Here is a 25,236-nt window from a genome sequence, read left to right on the forward strand (position 1 = left end):
TTTATAGATATATTCTGCCAGGCCCTTCTATTTGCCCCCTGCAGCTATCTATTGTAACCTGTGTCTGTGGCGCTGCTCCGGGAGCCTGTTGAGCCTGCCCTTGGTGACCTACAGGTAGTCATTTACCATCTTAGGATGGCTAGGGTGTGGGGTGCGGTGGAGGGCCGGGTTGGCACCCTTATGTGCGTGGGATCTCTGGGGGTTGACTTTGGGTTGGTGCTTGTGGTTCATGTCTGACAGCTCGCAAACATATTTAAGTATCCACTTATATTACATGTATTTCTGATTAAATTCCTTATTACAGAATTTTTCTGATTGTTAATTTTCTTCTATAGATTGAATTGTAGCGTTATAGGTACTAAATATCTGTCCCTGAGGAAGCCATCACTGGCGAAACATGTCGGACATCTAAATACCTATCTAGGGAACTGGTCGCTATGCCCCTCAGGCCAAGTCTCGTAAAATCTCGCTAAAAAAATTGTTTTTAAATGTACTAGTTATTATGCACAACTTGCTCTTGTGAATCCTCTGTCGATTTTTTAATATTTTTTGTTAATAAAATACTCATGGTTTTTACTTAAGTGCAACAGTGTATCTTTTGGCACCGCTATAATCCCTGTACTTCCTCCTCTCAATTTTATTATATTGAAGTATTTCCAGTTACTGTATTGTGTACCCCACACAGTTGCACCTACAGTATAGCTACCTGCAGCCAGGTGCTTGTGTAGGCTCTTGAAGTATTTCCAGTTACTGTACTGTGTACCCTGCACAGTTGCACCTACAGTATAGCTACCTGAAGAAAAGTGCAGGTGTTATCATAATAATAATACTACAGGCAGGCAGTTGATTCTGTTAGCTGCAGTATAATTGGTATATATATATATATATATACATCCCAGTTTTGTGCAGCTCACTGCAGGCCAATAGTATGTCTGGAAGGCCAACAAGGAGAGGCAGACAGTCACAAGCCAATAAAAGAGGGCAAGCAGGCTCTGTGTCTAGAGGCAACAGTGCTGGTCATGGACACGGTGCATCCTCATCAGCACGTGGCCGTGGGACACGCTTGGCCTTTTTTTCGGCAGCTGGCCGTGTTGAGCCGCAACATGCGGAAGACTTGGTCGAGTGGATGACCAAGTCGTCCTCATCATCCTCATCCTCTCTCACCCAGACTCAGGGTACTTTGTCTGGCAAAGCATCTGCCAACGCAGCCTCTTCCCTCGGCTCAATGGCATCAGTGACTCCTTCCCTAGCCCCACCATGTCCTCCTGAGGAGTCCCTCGAACTGCTTGACCACAGTGTTGGGTACATGCTCCAGGAGGATGCCCAGCGTTTTGAAGGCTCCGATGATGGTACTCAGCTAGAGGAAGGCAGTAACGTGAGCCCAGACAGAAGGGGTGCCCAAGAAAGACAGCAATCTGGCAGTCATGTTCCCCCAGCTGCAGCATACTGCCAGCTTTGCTCCAGTGATGAGGAGGGAGAGGATGATGAGGTCACTGACTCCACGTGGGTGCCTGATAGGAGAGAGGAGGAGGAGGAGGCACATCACCAACGAGGCAGGATGCCCTCCAGGGGCCAGCCTAAGGGCAGCACACTGACTGCATCACACCGCAGAGCTCCGCATGTGCAGGGCGCTGCTGTCTCTGCATGTTATTTCAAAAGTTCTTTGGTGTGTGCCTTTTTTGAGACGAGTGCATCAGATCCCACCGCTGCTATTTGCAACATATGTCTCAAGCGTATCTCGCGTGGCCAAAACATCTCCCGCTTGAGCACCACATGCTTGACCAGACATATGACATGCAGTTCGTTGGCAAGGGTACCTAAAAGACCCACACCAAAGAACAAAGAGGACCTCTCCTTGCTCCTCATCAGCTGGGATCTCCAACTCCACTATACCTTCAGTCCTCTCTGAGACCTGCACTGAGAGGAATGAAGGTGTAGAATTAGGTGTGTCACAGCCAAGTACTTGCGGGCAACCTACTATCGGTACACCGACGTCATATTGTACCAGGCAAATTTCCCTGCCCCAGCTGCTGTACCACAGAAAGAAGTTCACTCCCAGCCATCCACATGCCCAGCGGTTGAATGCTAGCTTGGCAAAATTGCTAGCATTTCAACTGCTAACTTTTCAGTTGGTAGACTCTGCCTCCTTCCGTTTTCCAGTTTATGGAATGTGTGGTTTCCCTGTTGGCTGGTTCCCAAATGTCACTTTTTCTCACGGAAGGCGATTCCGGCTCTCTATCGGCATGTGGAAGGCAATTTCTTGGCCTCGCTGAACAGGGCGGTCAGCGGTAAAGTGCATATTACCGCTGACTCATGGTCCAGCAGGCATGGACAGGGACATTCCCTAAGTTTCATGGCGCATTGGGTGACTCTGCTGGCAGTTGGGAAGGATGCAGAACAAGGTGCAGTAGTGTTGGAGGTTGTTCTGCCACCACGCCTCCAAAATGCCAGTACTGGTGATTCTGACACATCTCTCTCCTCCACCCCCTCCTCTTCTACTTCCTCCATGGCCTCTTCCTGTGCTTTGTCCTCGGAACCAGCAGTGCTCCGTAGGCGTTTAAGGTGCTACGCAAGTACGCAGGCCAAAAGATGCCAAGTGGTGCTTGAGCTGGTGTGCTTGGGGGACAGGAGCCACACTAGGGCAGAGATTCTGTCAGCTCTGCAGAGGCAGGTTCAGAGGTGGTTGATGCCACGCCAACTTAAGGCAGGAATGGTGGTTTGCGACAATGGCACCAACCTCCTCTCCGCCCTCCGACAGGGACAACTGACCCATGTGCCCTGTTTGGCTTACATCCTTAACTTGGTGGTGCAGCGGTTCTTGGGCAAGTACCCGGGCTTACAGGATGTCCTGAGGCAAGCCAGGAAAGTCTGTGTGCATTTCTGCCGGTCATATAATGCCAGTGCTCGGCTGGCAGACCTCCAAAAGGAATTTAACCTGCCCAAGAACCGCCTAATCTGTGACATGCCCACCAGGTGGAACTCAACGTTGGCCATGCTACAGCGGCTGCACACGCAGCAGAGGGCCATCAATGAGTACCTGTGCGACTATGGCACCAGGATAGGATCAGGGGAGCTTGTTTTTTTCCCCACACCAGTGGGCCATGATCAGAGATGCATGCACTGTTCTGTCACCATTTGAGGAGGCCATGAGGATGGTAAGCAGTGACAGTGCATGCATCAGTGACACTGTCCCCCTTGTCCACATGTTGGAGCACACGCTGCATGGAATAATGGACAGGGCACTTGAGGCAGAACAGAGGCAGGAAGAGGACTTCCTTAGCTCTCAAGGCCCCCTTTATCCCGCCGATCACACAGGAAGAGGACGAGGAGGAGGAGGATTGTGTCAGCATGGAGGTGGAGCCTGGCACTCAGCATCAGCAGCAGTCTTTAAGGGATCATTTACAGTCCCAAGAAACCCATGGACTTGTACATGGCTGGGAGGAGGTGGCTGCAGATCATGTCATCCTTAGTGACCCAGAGGACTCCGGACCGAATGCATCAGCAAACCTACGCTGCATGGCTTCCCTGATCCTGCAAAGCCTGCGGAAGTATCCTCATATTCGTGATATCAAAGAGAGGGATCAATACTGGCTGGCAACCCTCCTTGATCCACATTACAAGGGTAAGGTTGCGGACCTCATCTTGCCGTCGCAGAGGAAGCAGAGGATGAAACATCTTCGGGAGGCCTTGCAGAAAGGTCTGTGCAACGCGTTCCCAGAGACTGGGAGGTTACAAACTCCTGTTCCTGGACAAAGTGTTGCTGAGGCTTCGGTCAGTCAAAGAAGGAGCGGTGGAAAAGGTGGCTGTCTGATCGATGCATTCAGACAATTTTTTAGTCCTCAGCCCCAAGGTCCAGCAACCATCGCCAGCGTCTTTTTACATGGTGCAGGAATACCTAGGGGCAAGATCTGACTTGGACACCTTTCCCACCGAAAATCCTCTGGGTTGCTGGGTCTTGAGGATGGATCACTGGCCAGAGCTTGCACAGTATGCAATTGAGCTACTGGCCTGTCCTGCATCCAGCGTTCTTTCGGAACGCACATTCAGTGCTGCTGGAGGCTTTGTAACCAATCACAGCATGCGTCTGTCCACCGTCTCGGTCGATCGACTGACCTTCATAAAAATGAATCAGTCTTGGATCACCACCAGCTACCAAGCACCTGATGCTGCTGTATATTTTTTTCTTGAAATGTCAGATCCCTTCAAGACTGCCTATGCTGATGCTGAGTGACTATCCTGTTATGCTGAGTGATTATCCTCTTCCTCCTCAATGATCATGCTGATAGCTTGTAAGAACATTTTTGGTTCTGGGCGCCACCACCAGTGCCTAAGGCCCAATTTTTCAGCCCCTGTTTAACAGGGGCGTGTAATTACAATTTTTGATGCAATATTTTGCAGGAAGGTTTGTTGCTGCGCTTAACTAGAGTATCTATGAGGGGTTGCAGTGTTTTAGCACCAGCACCAGTGCCTAAGGCCCAATTTTTCAGCCCCTGTTTAACAGGGGTGTGTAATTACAATTTTTGATGCAATACTTTGCAGCAGGGCTTGTTCCTGCGCTCCACCTAGAGTATCTGTGAGGAGTTGCAGTGTTGTGGCACCGGCACCAGTGCCTAAGGCCCAATTTTTCTGCCCCTGTTCAACAGGGACATGTAATTACAATTCTTGATCTAATATTTTACAGCAGGGCCCATTCCAGCGCCCACCAAGAGTAACTGTGAGGACTTACAGTTTTGTGGCACCAGCACCACCACCACCAAAGGCCCAATTTTTCTGCCCCTGTTCAACAGGTGCATGTAATTACAATTCTTGATCTACTATTTCACAGCAGGGCCTGTTCCAGCGCCCACCAAGAGTAACTGTGAGGACTTACAGTGTTGTGGCACCAGCACCACCACCATCACCAAAGGCCCAATTTTTCTGCCCCTGTTCAACAGGGGCATGTAATTACAATTCTTGATCTAATATTTCACAGTAGGACCCTGTGAGGGCTTACAGTGTTGTGGCAACACCAACACCTAAAGCCAAAATTTCTGGAGAGTATATAGGGCAGGCCCCTACTTTCAAACATACAACTTACAAACGACTCCTACTTGCAAACGGAAGGAGACAACAGGAAGTGAGATGAAATCTACCCCTAGGAAGGGAAATTATCTCCTGTAAGAGTTAATATGGGAAAAATGTTTCTCCTATCCACTGATGCTTTATCACCAATCCTTGTTTCACGAAAAACCCCAAATTTTCTAAAAACATTTGCACTTGGGACAGAAAGTGAGGTGAAATCTTCAGAAGAGCAGTACAGACAGCAAAACAAATGTCACAAGGGTGATAACCCTTCCCTATGTTTTCCAAAAAGCTTAAAATAGATTTTTTACCTGGAGCTAAACACGTTAAAAAGGTACCAGTTCAAAATTACAAACAGATTCTACTTAACAACAAACCTACAGTCCCTGTCTTGTTTGCACCACCTGCATACTTCTGTTCACAGTATATAGGGCCTGGTGGCCCCACGCCTTTCCTTTTTTTAATTTGGGTGCGGGGTTCCCCTTAATATCCATACAAGACCCAAAGGGCCTGGTAATGGACTGGGGGGGTACCCATGCCGTTTGTCTCACAGATTTTCATCCATATTGCCAGGACCCAACATTACATTAAAGCCGCAAGCAGTTTTAAATGACTTTTATTGGGACTGTTTACAGGCATACTATAGACACCCCCCCAGGTACGATATTTAAAGGAGTATTTCACTTTTTTTTTTTACTTTAAGCATCATTAAAATCACTGCTCCCGAAAAAACGGCCGTTTTTAAAACTTTTTTTTGCATTGATACATGTCCCCTGGGGCAGGACCCGGGTCCCCATACCCTTTTTAGGACAATACCATGCAAATTAGTCTTTAAAATTAGCACTTTTGATTTTGAACATTCGAGTCCCATAGACGTCAATGGGGTTCTAACGTTCGTGCAAATTTTCGGTCCGTTCGCAGGTTCTGGTGCGAACCGAACCGGGGGGTGTTCAGCTCATCCCTAATCATAATGACTTTTGCAATATAGATTTATAAAGCACATTACTAAAAAATAGACTTTTCTTGTATTTACAGAACAGAAATCTCACATGTAGAAACTGCAGAGAGAGAAAGAAATGATGCATCTAAATCATTCATCAACCACTTGCAGCAACTTCTGCTTTGTTGAGAGGAAAAGACAGGAATTCTTAAGAATAAACTGAGGACAAGCTACATAAATAAGGCTGGATTTCCAGTACTGGAGCCTGCAAGCACACAACCTTTGGCAATCCAAAGCAACACCCTCTACCAGGATTATCTCTTTTACCGAACATATTGATGCTTTACTGGTCCTAACCTGGCTTATAATATTATGACAAATAGGCTCAATTCATGAAGCTAACACACCACAATAGAAATATTTTTTTTTTAAAGTGACAGTTATTTTCCAATAAAATTTGAAAATTGCAATCACATGGCTTTATTACAAAGCCTTATCTTTTTATTAAAGATCTATGAATAAAGCCTAAAATGTTAAAATGTAATAATATAAATTCATAAATAAAAACAAAAGGCAGAGCTACTGCCACATGACTGCTATGGGGCTCAGGCAGGAGGAGTACCAGATCAGAACCCCAGTAATAAGGACCAAATTCTTTTGTGTATCAAAATATAATAATTATATATGATGTTTTAGTTATGTTGTATGTTTTGCTTTATTTCCATGGTTAAATGTACATGTTCAGTTTTTACTTAAAGGGGAACAGAGCTTTCTCAATCAACACTGACTATTTTTAATCCTTACTGTATGCTGCTAGGATTAGGAAATACGTAGGAATGTATATGATATTTTCTTGTTTTAAACTTTTTTAAATTTCTTCTGTTGCTTTCTGGTTTCTGGCCTAGGCCAAAATGATGTCATACATCCCAAGAGTTTTCAGGAGCATTTTGTTTTTTCTTTCATCTGGAGGAGGAGAGGAGGGGATTTCTTAGCTAAGCACACTCTCCTGTCTGCATGACTGAGCTAAGGGCAGATGAATTCCAGGAAGTGAATGCTACATGAATCATCTGCCATTACTCAATATGGCCATGGCTAGAATTGCTAGGGTGTGTTTTTCAAAGCGAGTTGTCAACAAAATAACACATGGAACATGGATGGATTGGTGAGTTTGATTTGAATATTAAAAATGAATTAAATAGTGTTTTCAGTTTGTGGTGCTCAGGTACAATTCAGTTGCACTTTAACTTTTTTTGTTGAGTAGGTATATTGATAACATGTAATGCCCCGTACACACGGTCGGACTTTGTTCGGACATTCCGACAACAAAATCCTAGGATTTTTTCCGACGGATGTTGGCTCAAACTTGTCTTGCATACACACGGTCACACAAAGTTGTCGGAAAATCCGATCGTTCTATACGCGGTGACGTAAAACACGTACGTCGGGACTATAAACGGGGCAGTGGCCAATAGCTTTCATCTCTTTATTTATTCTGAGCATGCGTGGCACTTTGTCCATCGGATTTGTGTACACACGATAGGAATTTCCGACAACGGATTTTGTTGTCGGAAAATTTTATCTCCTGCTCTCCAACTTTGTGTGTCGGAAAATCCGATGGAAAATGTCCGATGGAGCCCACACACGGTCGGAATTTCCGACAACACGCTCCGATCGGACATTTTCCATCGGAAAATCCGACCGTGTGTACGGGGCATAACAGAAAAAACAAACTTCAAAGTTTGAAAGGACTCTGTCACTAGTAAAATCTCTTTATGAAAAAGCTACTTTCTTTTCTGGCGTCAATACTTTTTTGAGTAACAGACTTGGAAGTGCATGCTGTAATTAAATGTCAGAGCTCCCTATGCCTCTGCTTGCTCCAGGTCAGGAACTTAGAAAGCATCAAAGTAAAAGCATCAGCATGACCGCCAGGCAAATAACATTCTTACAGTGAGAGGTCAGCAATGATATCTCCTACAATTCTCCTATGACAGATTCACTTTAACCACTTCAGCCCCTGAAGGATTTACCCGCTTCCTGACCAGAGCACTTTTTACAATTTGGCACTGCGTCGCTTTAACTGCTAATTGCGCGGTCATGGAATGCTGTGCCCAAACAAAATTTGTGTCCTTTTCTTCCCACAAATAGAGCTTTCTTTTGATGGTATTTGATCACCTCTGCGGTTTTTATTTTTTGCGCTATAAACGTAAAGAGACCAAAAATTTTGAAAAAAAATTATATTTTCAAATTTTTGTTATAAAAAAAATCCAAAAAACTCAATTTTAGTCATACATTTAGGCCAAAATGTATTCGGCCACATGTCCTTGGTAAAAAAAATGTCAATACGCGTATATTTATTGGTTTGCGCAAAAGTTATAGCGTTTACAAACTAGGGTACATTTTCTGGAATTTACACAGCTTTTAGTTTATGACTGTCTATCTTATTTCTTGAGGTGCTAAAATGGCAGGGCAGTACAAAACTCCCCAAATGACCCCATTTTGGAAAGTAGACACCCCAAGGAAATTGCTGAGAGGCATGTTGAGCCCATTAAATATTAAATTTTTTTGTCCCAAGTGATTGAATAATGATAAAAAAATAAAAATACAAATTTTTTTACAAAAAGTTGTCACTAAATGATATATTGCTCACACATGCCATGGTTATATGTGGAATTGCGCCCCAAAATACATTTAGCTGCTTCTCCTGAGTATGGGGATACCACATGTGTGGGACTTTTTGGGAGCCTACCCGCATACGGGGCCCCGAAAACCAAGCACCGCCTTCAGGATTTCGAAGGGCGTACATTTTTGATTTCACTCCTCACTACCTATCACAGTTTTGAAGGCCATACAATGCCAAGATGGCACAAAACCCCCCAAATGACCCCATTTTGGAAAGTAGACACCCCAAGCTATTTGCTGAGAGGCATGTTGAATCCATGGAATATTTTATATTTTGACATATGTTGCGGGAAAATGACAAACTTTTTTTTTTTTTGCACAAAGTTGTCACTAAATGATATATTGCTCAAACATGCCATGGGCATATGTGGAATTACACCCCAAAATACATTCTGCTGCTTCTCCTGAGTACAGGGATACCACATGTGTGGGACTTTTTTGGGAGCCTAGCCGCGTACAGGGCCCCGAAAACCAAGCACCGCCTTCAGGATTTCTAAGGGCGTAAATTTTTGAATTCACTCCTCACTACCTATCACAGTTTCGTAAACCATAAAATGCCAAGATAGCACAAAACCCCCCCAAATGACCCCATTTTGGAAAGTAGACACCCAAAGCTATTTGCTGAGAGGCATGGTGAGTATTTTGCAACTCTCATTTGTTTTCAAAAATGAAGAAAGACAAGAAAAATTTTTTTTTTTCTTTTTTCAATTTTCAAAACTGAGGTCTGCAAAATACTCGCCATACCTCTCAGCAAATAGCTCGGGGTGTCTACTTTCCAAAATGGGGTCATTTGGGGGGGGGGTTTTGTGCCATCTGGGCATTCCATGGCCTCCGAAACTGTGATAGGCAGTGAAGAGTGAAATAAAAAATTTACACCCTTAGAAAGCCTGAAGGCGGTGCTTGGTTTTCGGGGTCCCGTACGCAGCTAGGCTCCCAAAAAGTCTCACACATGTGGTATCCCCGAACTCAGGAGAAGCAACAGAATGTATTTTGGGGTGTAATTTTACATATTTCCATGGCATGTTTGAGCAATATATCATTTAGTGACAACTTTGTGCAAAAAAAAAAAAAAATGTTGTCTTTTTCCCGCAACTTGTGTCACATAATAAATATTCCATGGACTCGACATGCCTCTCAGCAAACAGCTTGGGGTGTCTACTTTCCTAAATGAGGTCATTTGGGGGGATTTGAACTGTACTGGCATTTTATGCACAACATTTAGAAGCTTTTGTCACACATCACCCACTCTTCTAACGACTTGAAGACAAAGCCCTTTCTGACACTTTTTGTTTACATGAAAAAATAATTTTTTTTTGCAAGAAAATTACTTTGAACCCCCAAACATTATATATATATATATTTTAAAGCAAAGGTCCTACAGATTAAAATGGTGGGTGTTTCACACAGTATTTGCGCAGCGATTTTTCAAACGCATTTTTTTGGGAAAAAACACACTTTTTTAAATTTTAATGCACTAAAACACACTATATTGCCCAAATGTTTGATGAAATAAAAAAGATGATCTTAGGCCGAGTACATGGATACCAAACACGACATGCTTTAAAATTGCGCACAAACGTGCAGTGGCAACAAACTAAATACATTTTTAAAAGCCTTTACAGGTTACCACTTTAGATTTACAGAGGAGGTCTACTGCTAAAATTACTGCCCTCGATCTGACCTTCGCGGTGATACCTCACATGCATGGTGCAATTTCTATTTACATTTGACGCCAGACCGACGCGCTCTCGCGCGGGGGGGGGGGGAAGGTGTGCGCTTTTTTTTTTTTTTTTTTCTTTCTTATTTTTTTTTGCTTTTTTATCTTATTTTTAAACTGTTCCTTTCATTTTTTTTTTTTTTTAGCATTTTTATTGTTATCTCAGGGAATGTAAATATCCCCTATGGTAGCAATAGGTAGTGACAGGTACTCTTTTTTTTAAAAATTGGGGTCTAATAGACCCTAGATCTCTCCTCAGCCCTCAAAGCATCTGACCACACCAAGATTGGTGTGATAAAATGCTTTCCCAATTTCCCAATGGCGCTGTTTACATCCGGCGAAATCTAAGTCATAAAATGCTCGTAGCTTCAGGTTTCTTAGGCCATAGAAATGATTGGAGCCATTCTGGTCTCTGATCAGCTCTATGGTCAGCTGGCCGAATCAACGGCTGCATTCTCAGGTTCCCTGTTGGGACAGGAGAGCCAGAGAAAAACATGGAAGACGGTGGGGGGGGCATTCCCTCCTACTGCTTGTAAAAGCAGTCTAGAGGCTAATTAGCTGCCAGGATTGCTTTTACATGAAAGCCGACCGCTGGCTGAAAAGAATGATACCAAGATGATACCTAAACCTGCAGGCATCATTCTGGTACCACTTAAAGTCTAGCAACATACCAGTAACTTGCTGGTCCTTGTTGGGCATATATTGTAAACTTTTTTTCATGCAGCCTGTGGGCTGAACGAAAAAAAAGAGATTGATCGGTGGGTATGCCCACCATTAGAATACCTCCCTTCATCCACCCACTTCTAATGATGGGCATATATGCACCGTTTATATATGCTGAAGCATGGGGGCATCCTCCCGCAAAAGGTAGGAGCAAATTGCTCCTCCGCCCACTGCTGCCCCCACGCTTCGGCATATATGCTGAAGTATGTAACTGTGGTGGTGAAATCACCTCCGACAGCGCTGGAGTCACGGCTTTATGTATCGTGGGAGCAAACGCTGTTGCTGTCAAGATGAATAAATCTGCGCTGCAACTGAATGGCGTACCTGCTAAGCAAATGATGGTTAACAATAAAACAAAATAACATTACAGTATTACAGTAAGACTTACCATACCTGCAAAGCAAATACAAAAAGAACATAGTAAATAATAAAACATTTAACGCAACCTGTGCCTAAAATATATATATGCCAAAGCATTGGGGCATCCTCCCGCAAAAAGCAAACATGATAAAACATAACAACAATAAAACATTGCAGAATAGAATACAGTAAAAAAGAGCAGAACAATAGAGAGAGAATAGAGAGAGAGAGAACAATAAAACGACAACTATTTTTGTTTTTTTTATTTTATATTTTTTTTGTGTATTTTTTTTACATTTTTTTTATAACTATAACTTTTAAAACTGTAACGGTTCCAGGTTTGGGTCTCTCAAAATGTGATGGCATCTTGGGAGACCCTGTGAAAGTGTGTCCTAGTCTGTGCAATGCTGTACCCTACGCTAAAACTCAACTAGTGTATGGTAGCGCTCAAAACATTCACCAATGCAAAGAGCAGGATTGCCAGGACAGGAGGGACAATAATACCGGGTGTCACACCTATAACCGCGCTTTCTGCAGACACAACATTTTCTTTGGGGGGCTCGTTGGGTAGTGGTACTCGGGAGGACATAAGGAAAATGCCTCCCATGGAGCCGGCTTACTGCATCTGGTTGGGGAAGGTGAGGTGGAGCACCGTCTGGATACAGAAGGGCTCTGACGATCTCTTCCTGGAATTTAAGGAAGGATCCAGTCTTTCCTGAAGCTCTGTATAGCACATGAGCGTTCAGCAAAGCCAATTGAAATAAGTATACAGACACTTTTTTGTACCAGCGTCTGGCCTTACGGGCAACTAGGTACGGCGCCAACAACTGGTCGTTGAGGTCCACCCCTCCCATATTTTGGTTATATTCGTGGACACAGAGGGGTTTCTCCACAACACCAGTCGCCGTAGTAATTTGGACCATCGTGTCTGCATGAAGGGAGGTAAGAACGAAAACATTCTTATTGTCCCTCCACTTCATAGCGAGCAAATTATTACACCGCAAGCAGGCTCTCTCCCCCAGCCTAAGATGGGAATCTACAAGCCGCTGGGGAAAGCCCCGGTGATTAGGTCGCATGGTGCCACATGCTCCAATTTGATGATCAAAAAGGTGACTAAAAAGTGGCACGCTCGTGTAATAATTGTCCACATATAAATGGTACCCCTTTCCGAATAAGGGTGACACCAAGTCCCACACTATCTTGCCAGCACTTCCTATGTAGTCAGGGCAGTTTGTTGGCTCTACGTGACTATCTTTGCCCTCGTAAACCATAAAACTACATGTATAGCCTGTGGCCCTGTCACAGAGCTTATACATCTTGACCCCGTATCTGGCACGCTTTCTGGGAAGGTACTGTTTGAATGACAAGCGGCCAGAAAATTTAATCAGGGACTCATCAACGCAGACAACTTGATGGGGAGTAAACAAGTCTGCAAAACGCTGGTTGAAGTGGTTTACGAGGGGCCAAATTTTGTAGAGCCGATCGTATTCAGGGTCTCCACAAGGAGGACAGTTCATTGTCATTGAAGTGCATGAACCGCAAAATCTGCTCGTATCGTGCCCTGGTCATGGAGGCAGAGAACCAGGGCATATGGTGAATTGGGTCAGTGGACCAATATGACCGCAACTCACTCTTTTTAGTTATGCCCATGTTGAGGGAAAGGCCCAGAAAGATCTTAAATTCGGAGACCTCCATTCTCTGGCAAGGGAGGACTGGGGATTAGCGGCGATGTGTTGACCAGCGTATAAATTGCTTTGGTCCACAATAGATCTATAGAGATCTTCGGTGAAAAACGGTGAATAAAAATCCAGTGACGTAAAATCAACTGTTTCCACCTGAATTCCAGGTTGGCCAGTGAAGGGGGGAAGTACGGGTGCTGCAGAAGTGGTGGGTTCCCAATTTGGATTGGCGAATGCAGCAGGAAGGGCACTATGGGCACGACAGGCCTGTGTTCGTCTTCTTGGTGGCACCGGGACACTACTAGTGCTTGCCACCTCACCAGCTTGAACTGCACTTGACTCGCCACATCACCACGTGATACTGCAGTGCTGGATATATGACCAGGGTGTACTAGGCCGCTGGTGCTTGCCAGTTCACCAGAAGGAATAGCGCTAGTACTGCTCTGCTCCATACGAGGGATCTGCGGTTCTTGCATTTCAAGGACAGAAGAAGAAGTTCGGGGTCTGGTACACCTGACCTTGGCAGGGACCACAACTCCGTCGTCAGAGCTATCTGTCATGGAGCCGCTGTCATCTACAGGATCGTATTCTGAATCTGACAGATGAGTGACATCCTCTTCACTATCTGTCATGCTCAGAAATGTGTAGGCCTCTTCACTAGTGTACCTTCGATTTGCCATTTTGGGCTCTAAATTTAGGGGTACACTAGTGAGACTCACAGACAAAAAAGCTCCTGACTGTCAGCGACTGTATCAAAACGCTACCAAAAAACTGTTAGCGATCGCAGGGATCAGGCCTGACTCTGCGAACGCTGCAGTTATGTGTGCTTAGTGTTTTGTAAGTGTCAGTGATCGATCAATACTGCACTTGGGTGGGCTGAGCTGGGCTGGGCCGAGGGGCAAAACGCAAGTGGTAGCAGGTATCTGGGCTGATCCCACTACCACTGCGTTTTTGGGGACCCTAAACTGCTCGGGATGCTAGTATAGATCTGATCGGATCAGATATTGATCCGTTCAGATACTAAAGCACTAAGGGAGGTGTATGCTGCGTGTGTGGGTTTTAGCGGTACTGGCGCTAACCTGACACTGCCTGGGGCGACACAGACCTTATCTGACCCTAAAAACTTAACTTATATCACCGCGATCAGGGGGTTAAACCTTTATAAAGTAATAAACGGCGGGTGCCCTAAAACTATAACAAACTATAATAAACAAACTAACTAACCAGCGTCACCCGTAACAATTATATGGTGATCACTGGTGAAAGGGTTAACTAGGGGGCAATCAGGGGGTTAAAACCTTTATTAGGTAGTATATGGGGGTCCCTGTAACTATAAAACTCTGACGGCGAACCTATATACTTACCTCCCTAACTAGCATCACCTGTGTCACTAATACAGCGATCAGAAAAATGATTGCTTAGTGACACTGGCGATGGGGGGTGATCACGGAGTTAAAACTTTATTAGGGGGGGTTAGGGGGCTAACCCTAACTGCCCTAACACTTATAACTGTCACAAACTGACACCAATGCAATAATCAGAAAAAACTGCTTTTGGTGTCGGTATGACAGGGGGTACAGGGGGGTGATCAGGGGGTGACTGGGGGGTGAAAAGTGTGCCTGCGTGTTCTACTGTTAGTGTAGTGTTGGTGCAAACTTACTTGGATGTCTTCTGTCCTCGGCGCCAGAACGAAAAGACCGGCTCGAGAAGAGATGACATCACTTCCTCCGCTTCTGTTTACATTACAGAAGCCGAGGAAGCCTGTCATTCACCAGGAGCGATCCCGAGGGGGGAGCCACGAATGAGTGGCCTCCCCCTCACCTTTGATCACCCCTGACCTGAATCCGACCGCCGCAGGCACCGGGGGGGTCCAATCGGACCCCCCGCCCGCGGGAAGGCAAGGATGTACCTGTAAGTCCTTTTGCCTGCCCGTGCCATTCTGCCGACGTACATTGTTGTGCGGCGGTCAGCAAGTGGTTAAAGTAACTAAAGTCTTGCAGAGAACAAGCTGGCTGCAGATCATGCATGTATAACAAATCAAAATCAAATCTCATTAAAGAAAAGGTACTTCTGATTAAAGAAAAGGTACCAAAGAAAATGTATTACCTTTTTGTCAGGAGTGTGTGCACTCCTTCTCCATCATATCTGCTGGCTCCAACATCCTGGTTTTGGTTGTGGCATTTTCCATGTCTGTCTGTCCACCTGCAAGGTGATTGATGTGGTCAGTCTCTGGGTGGAGACAAAACCTGATTAAAGCCAGCCAAGCCTACAGTCTCATGCTTGTGATAGCATGTGTATATGTGTTCAAGCTCTCTGTCTGTCTGTCCTGCTCTGCTGTTTGGATTCCCCTGTTTATGACCCTGGATACCGACTATTCTCTGAACACTGCCTGCCTTATACCTGGGATGTCATTGAACCTTTCTGCCTGTCTGCCAACCGCAAGTACCTGTTTGCTTTGTTTAGTTCGCACTTGCCCTAGCATGGTGGCCAGACATTATAACATTGTGTGCCTGGGGGCAAGCGAGTACCAGTAGGCCTGCTTGCCTTATGGAAAAGGGGGCTACTACAGGTGAAGAACACAGAAGCTAGCTATAGCGTCTGACCACCTGCATTAGGGGTAAACGTGACACTTTTAAAGGAACTATCCATCCCATAATTTAGTGCAAGCTTAAGTCTATAGCAAAAGTAAAGAAGGCATCAAGGAAATGGACCGCTAGCATATCTGCTGAGCCTTCTTCTGGGAGCCACTGTCATTCTGAGCAAGACATTGCATGGCCTGGAGGGGGGGAAGAGATTGTTGTCTATTGAAGATTATAGATGGGAGCAATTACCTTGATGGCTAAGCTCCAAGCTCCATAGAGGCATGGAGAAAAAAGTGAAGAAACGGTAAAAAAAAAAAAAAAAAAAAGGTGCTACTGATTAACCACTTAACCCCCGGACCATTTGGCTGGCCAAAGACCAGAGCACTTTCTGCGATTCGGCACTGCGTCGCTTTAACTGACAATTGCGCGGTCGTGCGACGTGGCTCCCAAACAAAATTGACGTCCATTTTGTTCCCACAAATAGAACTTTCTTTTGGTGGTATTTGATCACCTCTGTGGTTTTTATTTTTTGCGCTATAAACAAAAAAATAGTGACAACTTTGAAGAAAACGTATTATTTTTTACTTTTTGCTATAATGAATATCCCACAAAAATATATAAAAAAACATTTTTTTTCCTCAGTTTAAGCCGATACGTATTCTTCTACATATTTTTGGTAAAAACAAAATCGCAATAAGCATTTTTGATTGGTTTGTGCAAAAGTTATAGCGTCTACAAAATAGGGGATAGTTTTATGGCATTTTTATTAATAATTTTTTTTTACTAGTAATGGCGGCGATCAGCGATTTTTATCATGACTGCGACATTATGGTGGACAGATTGGACACTTTTGGTGATATTTTGGAACCATTCACATTTATATAGTGATTAGTGCGATTAAAAATGCATTGATTACTGTGTAAATGTGACTGGCAGTGAAAGGGTTAACCACTAGGTGGCGCTGTAGGGGTTAAGTGTGTCCTAGGGAGTGATTCTAACTGTGGGGGGGGCTGTGTGTGACACAACACTGATCACCGCTCCCGATTACAGGGAGCTGTGCTCAGTGTCAGTGTCATTAGGCAGAATGGGGAGATGCTTGCGTACATTAGCATATCCCTGTTCTTCCTCACTGTGAAATGATCGCAGGTATCCCCGTGGACATCAAGTCCACGGGACCCACGATCACGCTCACGGAGCTCCCAGGGGTCGCTCACGGAGCTCCCAGGGGTCGCGCACCTGCAAGCCGCCTCTTAAAGAGCAACATACAGGTACATTAATCTGCCTGTACGTGCCCTTCTGCTGCAGTATATCTGCGTAAGGCAGTCGGAAAGTGGTTAAAGATAAGTTCACCTTTGGGAACATGTTCCACCTGATTTTGGGATAAAAAATGTAACATGTTCCTAGTGCTGCAGCCACCGCCCCCTGCCCCCCTCCCTGTGGCAGCAGAACAAGGAGAAGTTCCCTGTACTAGTTGTCACTACTTGAAAACAGGGCTCCGCAGACTCCAGACCTTAATCCTATAGAAAATTTATGGAGGTAGCTGAAACTTCGAGTTGCCAAGTGACAGCCAAAAACCTAAAGAATTTAGATAGGATTTGTAAAGAAGAGTGGACCAAAATCCCTCCTTAGATGTGTGCAAACCTGGTAACCAACTACGAGAAACGTCTTACCTCTGTGCTTGCCAAAAAGGTTTCTACACCAAGTACTAAGTCATGTTTTGCATGGGGATCAAATATTTTTTTTACTTACTGAACTGCAACTCAATTTATAACGTTTGTATCATGTGTTTATTCTGGATTTTTGGTTTACATTCTGTCTCTATCATTTAAAATACACCTATGATAAAAATTATAGACCCTTCATTTCTTTGTACATGGGCAAACTTACAAAATCTGCAGGGGATCAAAAAAATGTTCCCCACTGTATACAGTATATAGTTATTTTTCTTTCCTTCCTTGTTCCGTATGTGTACAATTATTATTTTAATCATGATATATGAAATTCTGTCTTAAAATTTCCCATTTGATGCTGCTGCCCCAGATTTCACATATTTCAGGCAAACTGATATAGTTACCGCTGTACATGAATTAATCACCAGAAAGTTTGAATAAACACTAGTTTGGTTATTAAATGAACCCACCAATAAGGAAAAGGTTCTGCCTTCTGGGCCACCTTCTGGGCCAGGTTTATTAAAATTGTATGAATGTATTGTACACCACTAGATAAAAGAGGGAGTCAGGTAGAACTGAGTGATCATCATTTGAACACGAGGGAGGGCCATCTACATACATCATCATAATATCATCTGACACCTCACCAAGCCAGGACATACAGCTCCAGCCTAGCTAGATACCATTTTGGGAAGGCAAATCAGCAGCCATCTTAGGAGAGTCTGGCAGCAACCATTTTAAGCAAATAGCCATTTTGAAAGGGTATCTATATTTTGCATACTTATCATTGATTTTTCTATGTGCAAGTATTTCATAATAGTTGATTTGCTACCCCATTAAGTCTCCTAACTCCCCACAATTTTTTCATTTTAAGTTGCCTGATTGGCATAATTCTGGACGAATTTCACCCAAGAATTTGACTACAGCAGGTTCACGGTTCAAGTTAGTTCACCGCAGAATATTATCTGGCAAATTTTATCCATCTGTTAGGATATCTAAAGGAGGGGAAGCTCATTATTGTTTAATCAGTATATACCTTACGGTAAACAGTTAGTGTTCTAACCACAGTGCAAGATTGTAGTGTCTGTGTTCGCCTATTAATTAAACTGTTAATGGTGTTTATAAAATGACTTTTTGTAAATAAATATTAATTTATTTTCATCTACAGTGCATACTCACACTGATCTGTTGTGTTATTTCAAATAATTTTGCTTGGCTAAAAATGTATTCAAAATAATTAAGTCAGTTAAATTATTTTTATAAAATATATATTGTATTAGAGGCACTGTGATTCAGTCTTTTTAGCTGACTAACTTAATCATTCAGGCATTCCCTGACACAACAACAATATACATATACAGGCTGGCTAAGCTGTAGCCATCTGAGCTACAATCTTTGTCAGGGTTTTGCAGGTTCTCCCTAAACCTGGTGGTTGTTCACCCCTACCATTTGTTGCAGATAATAGAGTGGAAGAGTTGACCTCTAATGTTGTAATTATTTATCCAACCCAGGTAACACCTAGGAGGTTAGCTCGGAAGGCATAGCTGAGGAGAGGATAATATTTGGGAGGATCTGGTCAGAAGCTCTCTCTTCCCTGGGGCTTTCCCTAGGACAAGACTTGTGTAAATTATCCCTGCATTTTGTTTGAGAACTGCAATAAACAGTAAAATGACGACTAGACAGAAGCCTGGGTTTGTCAATGAGCTATGGGAATGGAGACAGGGGGGGGACAATACATATAAATACATATTGGTAAAAGCAAGGCATCCTTTTATTACTCAAAAGGAAAACAAAACAGCCTGATTGGAGTACAGAAAAAAACAAAACAATTCACACTCCTGGTAAGAAAATTAAACATTTGACTCACTGCCTACTAAGTTGTCCTTTAATAGGGTTACATCACCGCCTGCCTCAGGTGTCCCAAAGAAGATGTTTTCAGCCACTTAACAGAGTCTCAGTCATAAGCAGTCCACCACGTTGAGTGTCGCTACACACTCCACTTCACAGACACCTATTTGATGGCTTTCTACTCCTCTTTAGACCTCTCCTGCAGGCGGGTTAACCCCTTCGGGACCAAAGTACCCGCAATCAGGGTTTGGAGGCTCTTTCCCACCCAAAGTCTCTCCAAACCTCAGAACTCTGATTCCCAAATGAGAACTTACCAATCCTGAGAGCACTGTAGGTCAGTCCTCTCTTCTCCAAATGAACTATGCTGGAACCCCCACCCTACCACCAACCAAACCTACCAAAACTGTAAAAAGAGGGAAATGTATTTCCTAACTAGAACCCATCCCTGTCATATATGTCTATCTATCTATCTATCTATCTATCTATCTATCTACACATTCACACACACATACACATGGTATATATATATATATATATATATATATATATATATATATATATATATATATATATATATATATATATATATACTGTATATATAATTTATTTTAATTTATTTTAAAATATTTGTTTATACTTACAGATTTTTTGTGCCTAACAAAGGCACTATTTTGTAATAAAGAGAAAAACATGGCTGGGTTTGTTTGTGCACCTCAGGCCCCTCTCCAAATGTAAATGGCAAAGTAAACAGCCTTTATGTCAATGGAATAGACAGGTAAGCAGAAGCATGCAAATTTAATGATGTCCAGAAACTACAATACTCAAACACGGGAGCAACTGACAACAGAAAACAATTACATTCAAGCAAATAAAAGTGAGTTCTTTCCTTGCAGATGCTAATAAAGTCACAAAATTGAATCATTAGACAGTCAAGTGTTAAAAGTCACACAAAGTTTTCAGTTTCAAATCGAAGTTAATTTGTTTCTGCATTGTATGAGCATAAGGGACAGAGCATATTCACCACTCTCTCTGAATACATATGTTCCATTAAGTGCCAGGGGGAAAATGTATTCAATCTGCCACAATGTTGTTAGAAGTTGTAAAAAAAAGGAAAGAACATAAACCTCTGCTGTGTTAGCTAGATCTATAAACATAAAGCTAAAAGTTATATGCCAAAGGAGAAACAACTACTAAGTCTGGTAAAACTCAGAACAAATATTTGCTAGATTTTCAAAAGAAAAAAAAATAATTCCGAGGGACCAAGATGACAGGTTAGAACAAACAAAGAAAAAAAAAAAAAAAAAAAGAGTAAAGGAATGGACAGTACAGAAAAAATAGTAAGTGTGTGACAGAAATAAACCAAACCATCTAACTATTTTCCTTCTCTTCTATGAACCTAGCTATAAAAACATAGACCACTGACTACAGGGGCCTGCAAGACCACACAATTATTGGGAAATGGCTGCATGCAACCCCCAGGCCACAGGTAGGGCACAGGTTAAAGTCTCATCTGATTTTTATTGCCATCTGTGTCCCTATTAGGGAGATTAGCCTTTGTAGGAATAGGAAGTGATGGGAAATCTCCCTAACGGGGACACAGACAAAAACAAAACACATTTTGCCCAGGTTCACACTGAGCTGCGGGAATAAAGCCGTGCGACTTCAGCTGAACTGATTTCACTCCCGCATGTCAGTCCCAATTTCGGCCGCGATTTCAGAGACATCTATGCAGGTTTCTGCACAGATGTCAATGTAAATAGCAGCCCGAAATCTTAAAAAGTAGTACAGTCGCACCGATTAGGACAGTGCCACTGACAGCAATTGCTGCCGATCTGACATGCGATTTGACATGTCAAATTGCATGTAAAAACGCTCCAGTGTAAACCAGGGCTTTAGCAGAGTTTTCCTTAAGGCTGCATTCACACCAGAGCATTTTCAGCTCATAAAACGCCTGAAAAAACACCTGAAAAACACCCAACAGGCAAAATCCCATCAATTTCAATGGCACCTGTTCACATCTGAGCGTTTTGTCACCTAAACAAAAATGCTTGAAAAATGCTCTGAGCTCAAAAAAGAACATGAGCTTCTTTGGAGTATATTACAGGCATTCTTCTGCTTTTTTACATTGGTGACCTGTACAAAATCGCAGCAAAAACATGGTAAAAAAGCAGCAAAATAGCAGTAAAAATGCAGTAAAAATGCGTGACTTTGAAACGCTCAGGTGTGAATGCAGCTTAAGGCCCCTTTTACACTTGTCCTAAGACTTGAGACTGAAAAGTCACATGACTAAGTCGTGCCCCATGATTTCCCATTCAATATGTTTATTGCAATTTTTTATTCAGATATACAAAATAACAATGTAAATATTACTACCCTCCTGTAGGCCAACATAGCCTGTCGGGAGAGACTTACCAACAAAGGTTAGGTAAGTAACAGTAGATGTTTACAATACATTGAGGAGTAAATGTCCATCCATAAGGCAGGAATAATACATGACCCATGAGTATGTTGCATTGAGTTAACCTTTCCGTGTTTTTGGTAAATAAGTAGACTGAGGGCAGGCAGGTGAACCCAGAGATCTCATACAGGCCACCCCAGAGGGATCACGCTGTGGCCTGTACAGTCCCCCCGTAGTCTGGCCTAGCACCCCAAACCCGCCACCCCTCCATGCTATTTTTGCTAAGATGGTTCATGTTGTGCCTTCCCTGTCATTAGATCGAAAATATTGCTGATGTTGGGTGGCAATTCCCGGCTAGGAAAAATCTCATGCTGTATTCGCTAAATTAGAACTAAGTACTTGAAGATTAACCTAACTGTGCCTGAAGGGGCAACTTGGTACAGTAAGAGGAAATGAGAAAGACAGAAAGAAAAAGTATCGATAGTGCATCGATGGAAGTTAGGGCAGAGGAGAAGCCAGTCATCCAGTTTAGTCTGCTTGAAGGTGTGAAGGGAGTCACTGTTGGGCGCAGGGTGACCAAGAAAAGAATGAACCCTGAGAATATGATTGGATTACTTAAAATGGGACAGTAATATTTATCCACAATATCTCCCAGGATATATGTAAAGACTATTCTTGGTTTGTTTGATTCTGAACTCAACACGTTAGTTGAGAGAGCTGATCACATTGGCCTCTAGAACTGGGTAGGAGCCGGACAGTCTACTCATACTATAGTTGGTTGCCTACTAGGCTGAGGAGGGGGGAGATCACTGTTTGTATTGTTAATTGTAATTAGATCCTGCTATTGTGAGAAGGTGTCCTGTGTTTATACTAATGTGTGAAGCTCGGTGACCACAAGTCTGTCCTAAATGTCATGTCTCTGAGTCACCTAGTCTGGGTAAATGATTTAGTAAACTAGCTCATGGTAATTAGGTTTCTGGCTACAGTTGTATTGTTAGAGTAATATAAGTAGAGTAATATGAGCAGGAGGGGGGAACCTCCTCTTTAACTGTATACAAAGACTTGTAATTTTGGTTCTAATAAAGAGTCTGATTCCTGTTTGACCCTCCGTACAGAGTCTCGTCTTGTACTTGGGGGGCAAGAATTATTTATATGGGTTTCTTATTCGGCTGATTGGAGTGTTTGGTAGCTGCCTTTGTGTTCAGAAATGGAATGTCCTAAACGATTTTAACCCCTTTCATACTTCGGGTGTCATTACAGAAGGGTTTTATGACCCAGATAAAGGGGACCTTAAATATATGATGCCCAGGGTTCCCAAATTGCTTCAAACTTAGGTACCTTCTCTAAAATTTTTGCTGCAAATTGTTCTTGTGTCATGATCCAAGAGATCTTACATTTCGTGATCAGCATTGATACCTTGGGCTTCTTCCACGCCCCTGTCACAGTAATTTTTGTTCCCAGAAGCATAAAAAATATTAGGGTTTGGGTATGTTTGGAAGTGTTGCCTATTTTGTGGTTCAAAATTGGGCTTTTGGGGTTCTGGGGAATTGCAATTCCATTGACCTTCCTTACTAGATGGAAGAACCTATTCCAGAAACCTCTAATGCGTAGACAGGTCCACCAGATATGGTGCATAGTACCCACCTGTTTACAATCCCTGAAGCACAAGGGAGAGGCGTCTGGGTAAATTCTTGCCAATCTAGAAGGAACATAGTACCATCTAGTAAGAATCTTAACATTGTCTTCAATTAGACCAGTATTTAAGATACCTTTATATGAATTTTTAAAAGAGAGAAACCATGTTCCTGGGTCCAGTTGTAGTTCCAGATCAGATTCCCAAGCTTGAGCATAGAGGGGTGTGCTGGTCTTATTTGCCAAGGAGGCGTATATGATCAAAATCCCACCTCTCTGATCCATGGGGTTGGCGCACCATTGTTCGTAGGCTGTTGGTTTTGGAAGGTTAGGTTTGTCTATCCATAAGGTTTGTAGAAAATGCTTAATCTTGGAGAATCTAATCTTCTCTGCATTTGGCATCTCCAGTTTGTTGTAGCAGTAACCCAGTGTGAGTGGGCCCGCTGAGGTGAAGAAATGGCCTATTCTGAACAATCCCTTGTTTAACCACTACTTAAAGGCTAGAATGTTCATCCCTGGCTTAAAGTTCTGGTTGTGAAAAAGGTGGGCTAGGGGTTTTATGGTAGAGACCAGGGCGTTCTGTTTGTGGAGTACATCACAAAAGGACAAGGAATGTGAAAGAGTTGGAGCTAAGATGGGGGATCTTTGTTTTGGGGGGCACCACATCAGGACGTCTATTGTGTGGAGAGGAACTGCTTGTTTCTCTATGGTTATCCAGTCTGGTTTGGGGCCCTTTGAATACACAGTGGAGAATTGGGTCAATTGTGCTGCCTGGTAATACCACCATAAGTTTGGGAGTCCTAACCCTCCCTGCGTTTGGAGCCAGAAGAGAATATCTTTCGAGAAGCGGTGTCCTTGTTTCTCCCAGACAAAATTAATGATTTTCAATTGAAATTTAGCGATAATCTTTTTGTTTATAGGAATGGGGTGTGAACGGAAAAGATAGAGTATACGAGGCATCAGTGTCATCTTTACTGCGTTGATCCTACCCATCCAGGACAGACCACACTTCAACCAAGCCTTTAGGTCTTCTTCCAGTTTTTTAAACATTGGAGAGTACTTTGTGGTGAAGAGTTTGTCTATTTTGTTGGGGAGTGTAATTTCCAGGTATGGTATGGATTCATTAGCCCAGGGGAAAGGGAAGTGATGTTTTAATTGATCGACCCGGTTTTGAGGAACTGTTATTTAGTGCAATTGATTTGGATACGTTGACACTGAGGCCCGAGATAGCTCCAAAATCTTTAAGTGTTCGTAATATATTGGGGGTGGAGATTAACAGGGACGTGACAAAGAGCTGCATATCGTCTGCGAATAAAGCACATTTGTGTTCTTGGGACCACAGGAGACCCCTTTAATGTCTGGGTTGGATCTGATAGCTATTGCTAGTGTTTAAATTGCAATTGCGAAAATGTGTGGTGAAAGGGGGCACCCCTGTCTAGTGCCTTTAAGAATGTTGAAACTTATAATGGCCCATTAGCCAAATTTGTGCACTTGGGGTGGAATAAAAAGAGTGAACAATTCCCACGAGGTTGGGACAAAATCCCCATTGTTCCAGAATGTCAAAGAGGTAAGGCCATGAGACAGAGTCAAAAGCTTTCTTTAAATCAATGGAGACCAGAAAGCCTTCTTGTGGGGCCCCTCTGTCCCATTGTGAGTTTAATAGTGAAATTATAAATGTGGCTTACTCTAACTTGGTCCAGGCCCTGTCTCCCTGGGATGAAGCCCACCAGGTCTTTGTGTAAATACTTAGCTATAAAGCTAGACATTTTGGTTTCCAGGATTTTTGTCATAATTTTAATGTCATTGTTTATAAGGGAAATTGGGCGGTAGTTGCCCACCTTGCTTCCATCTTTCTCTGGTTTGGGGATAACCGATATAAAGGCTGTATTTAAATACTTATCCATGGGGGTCCCCCCCCATGTAGAGAATTATAGAACTGTGCCATAT

At 43.2% G+C, this 25,236-nt stretch overlaps 1 long non-coding RNA gene across 1 annotated transcript in view; it reads right to left on the bottom strand.

Annotated features, from left to right (window-relative positions):
• Nucleotides 1-25,236, bottom strand: part of LOC141130066 (uncharacterized) — a 104,837-nt gene that overhangs the window by 27,739 nt on the left and 51,862 nt on the right. The window contains exon 2 of the long non-coding RNA XR_012241973.1: nucleotides 15,266-15,361. This is a non-coding gene — a long non-coding RNA (uncharacterized lncRNA). The remainder of the gene's footprint in view (nucleotides 1-15,265; nucleotides 15,362-25,236) is intronic.

Source organism: Aquarana catesbeiana, linkage group LG02 (genome assembly GCF_042186555.1).
Source record: "Aquarana catesbeiana isolate 2022-GZ linkage group LG02, ASM4218655v1, whole genome shotgun sequence".
NCBI lineage: Eukaryota > Metazoa > Chordata > Amphibia > Anura > Ranidae > Aquarana > Aquarana catesbeiana.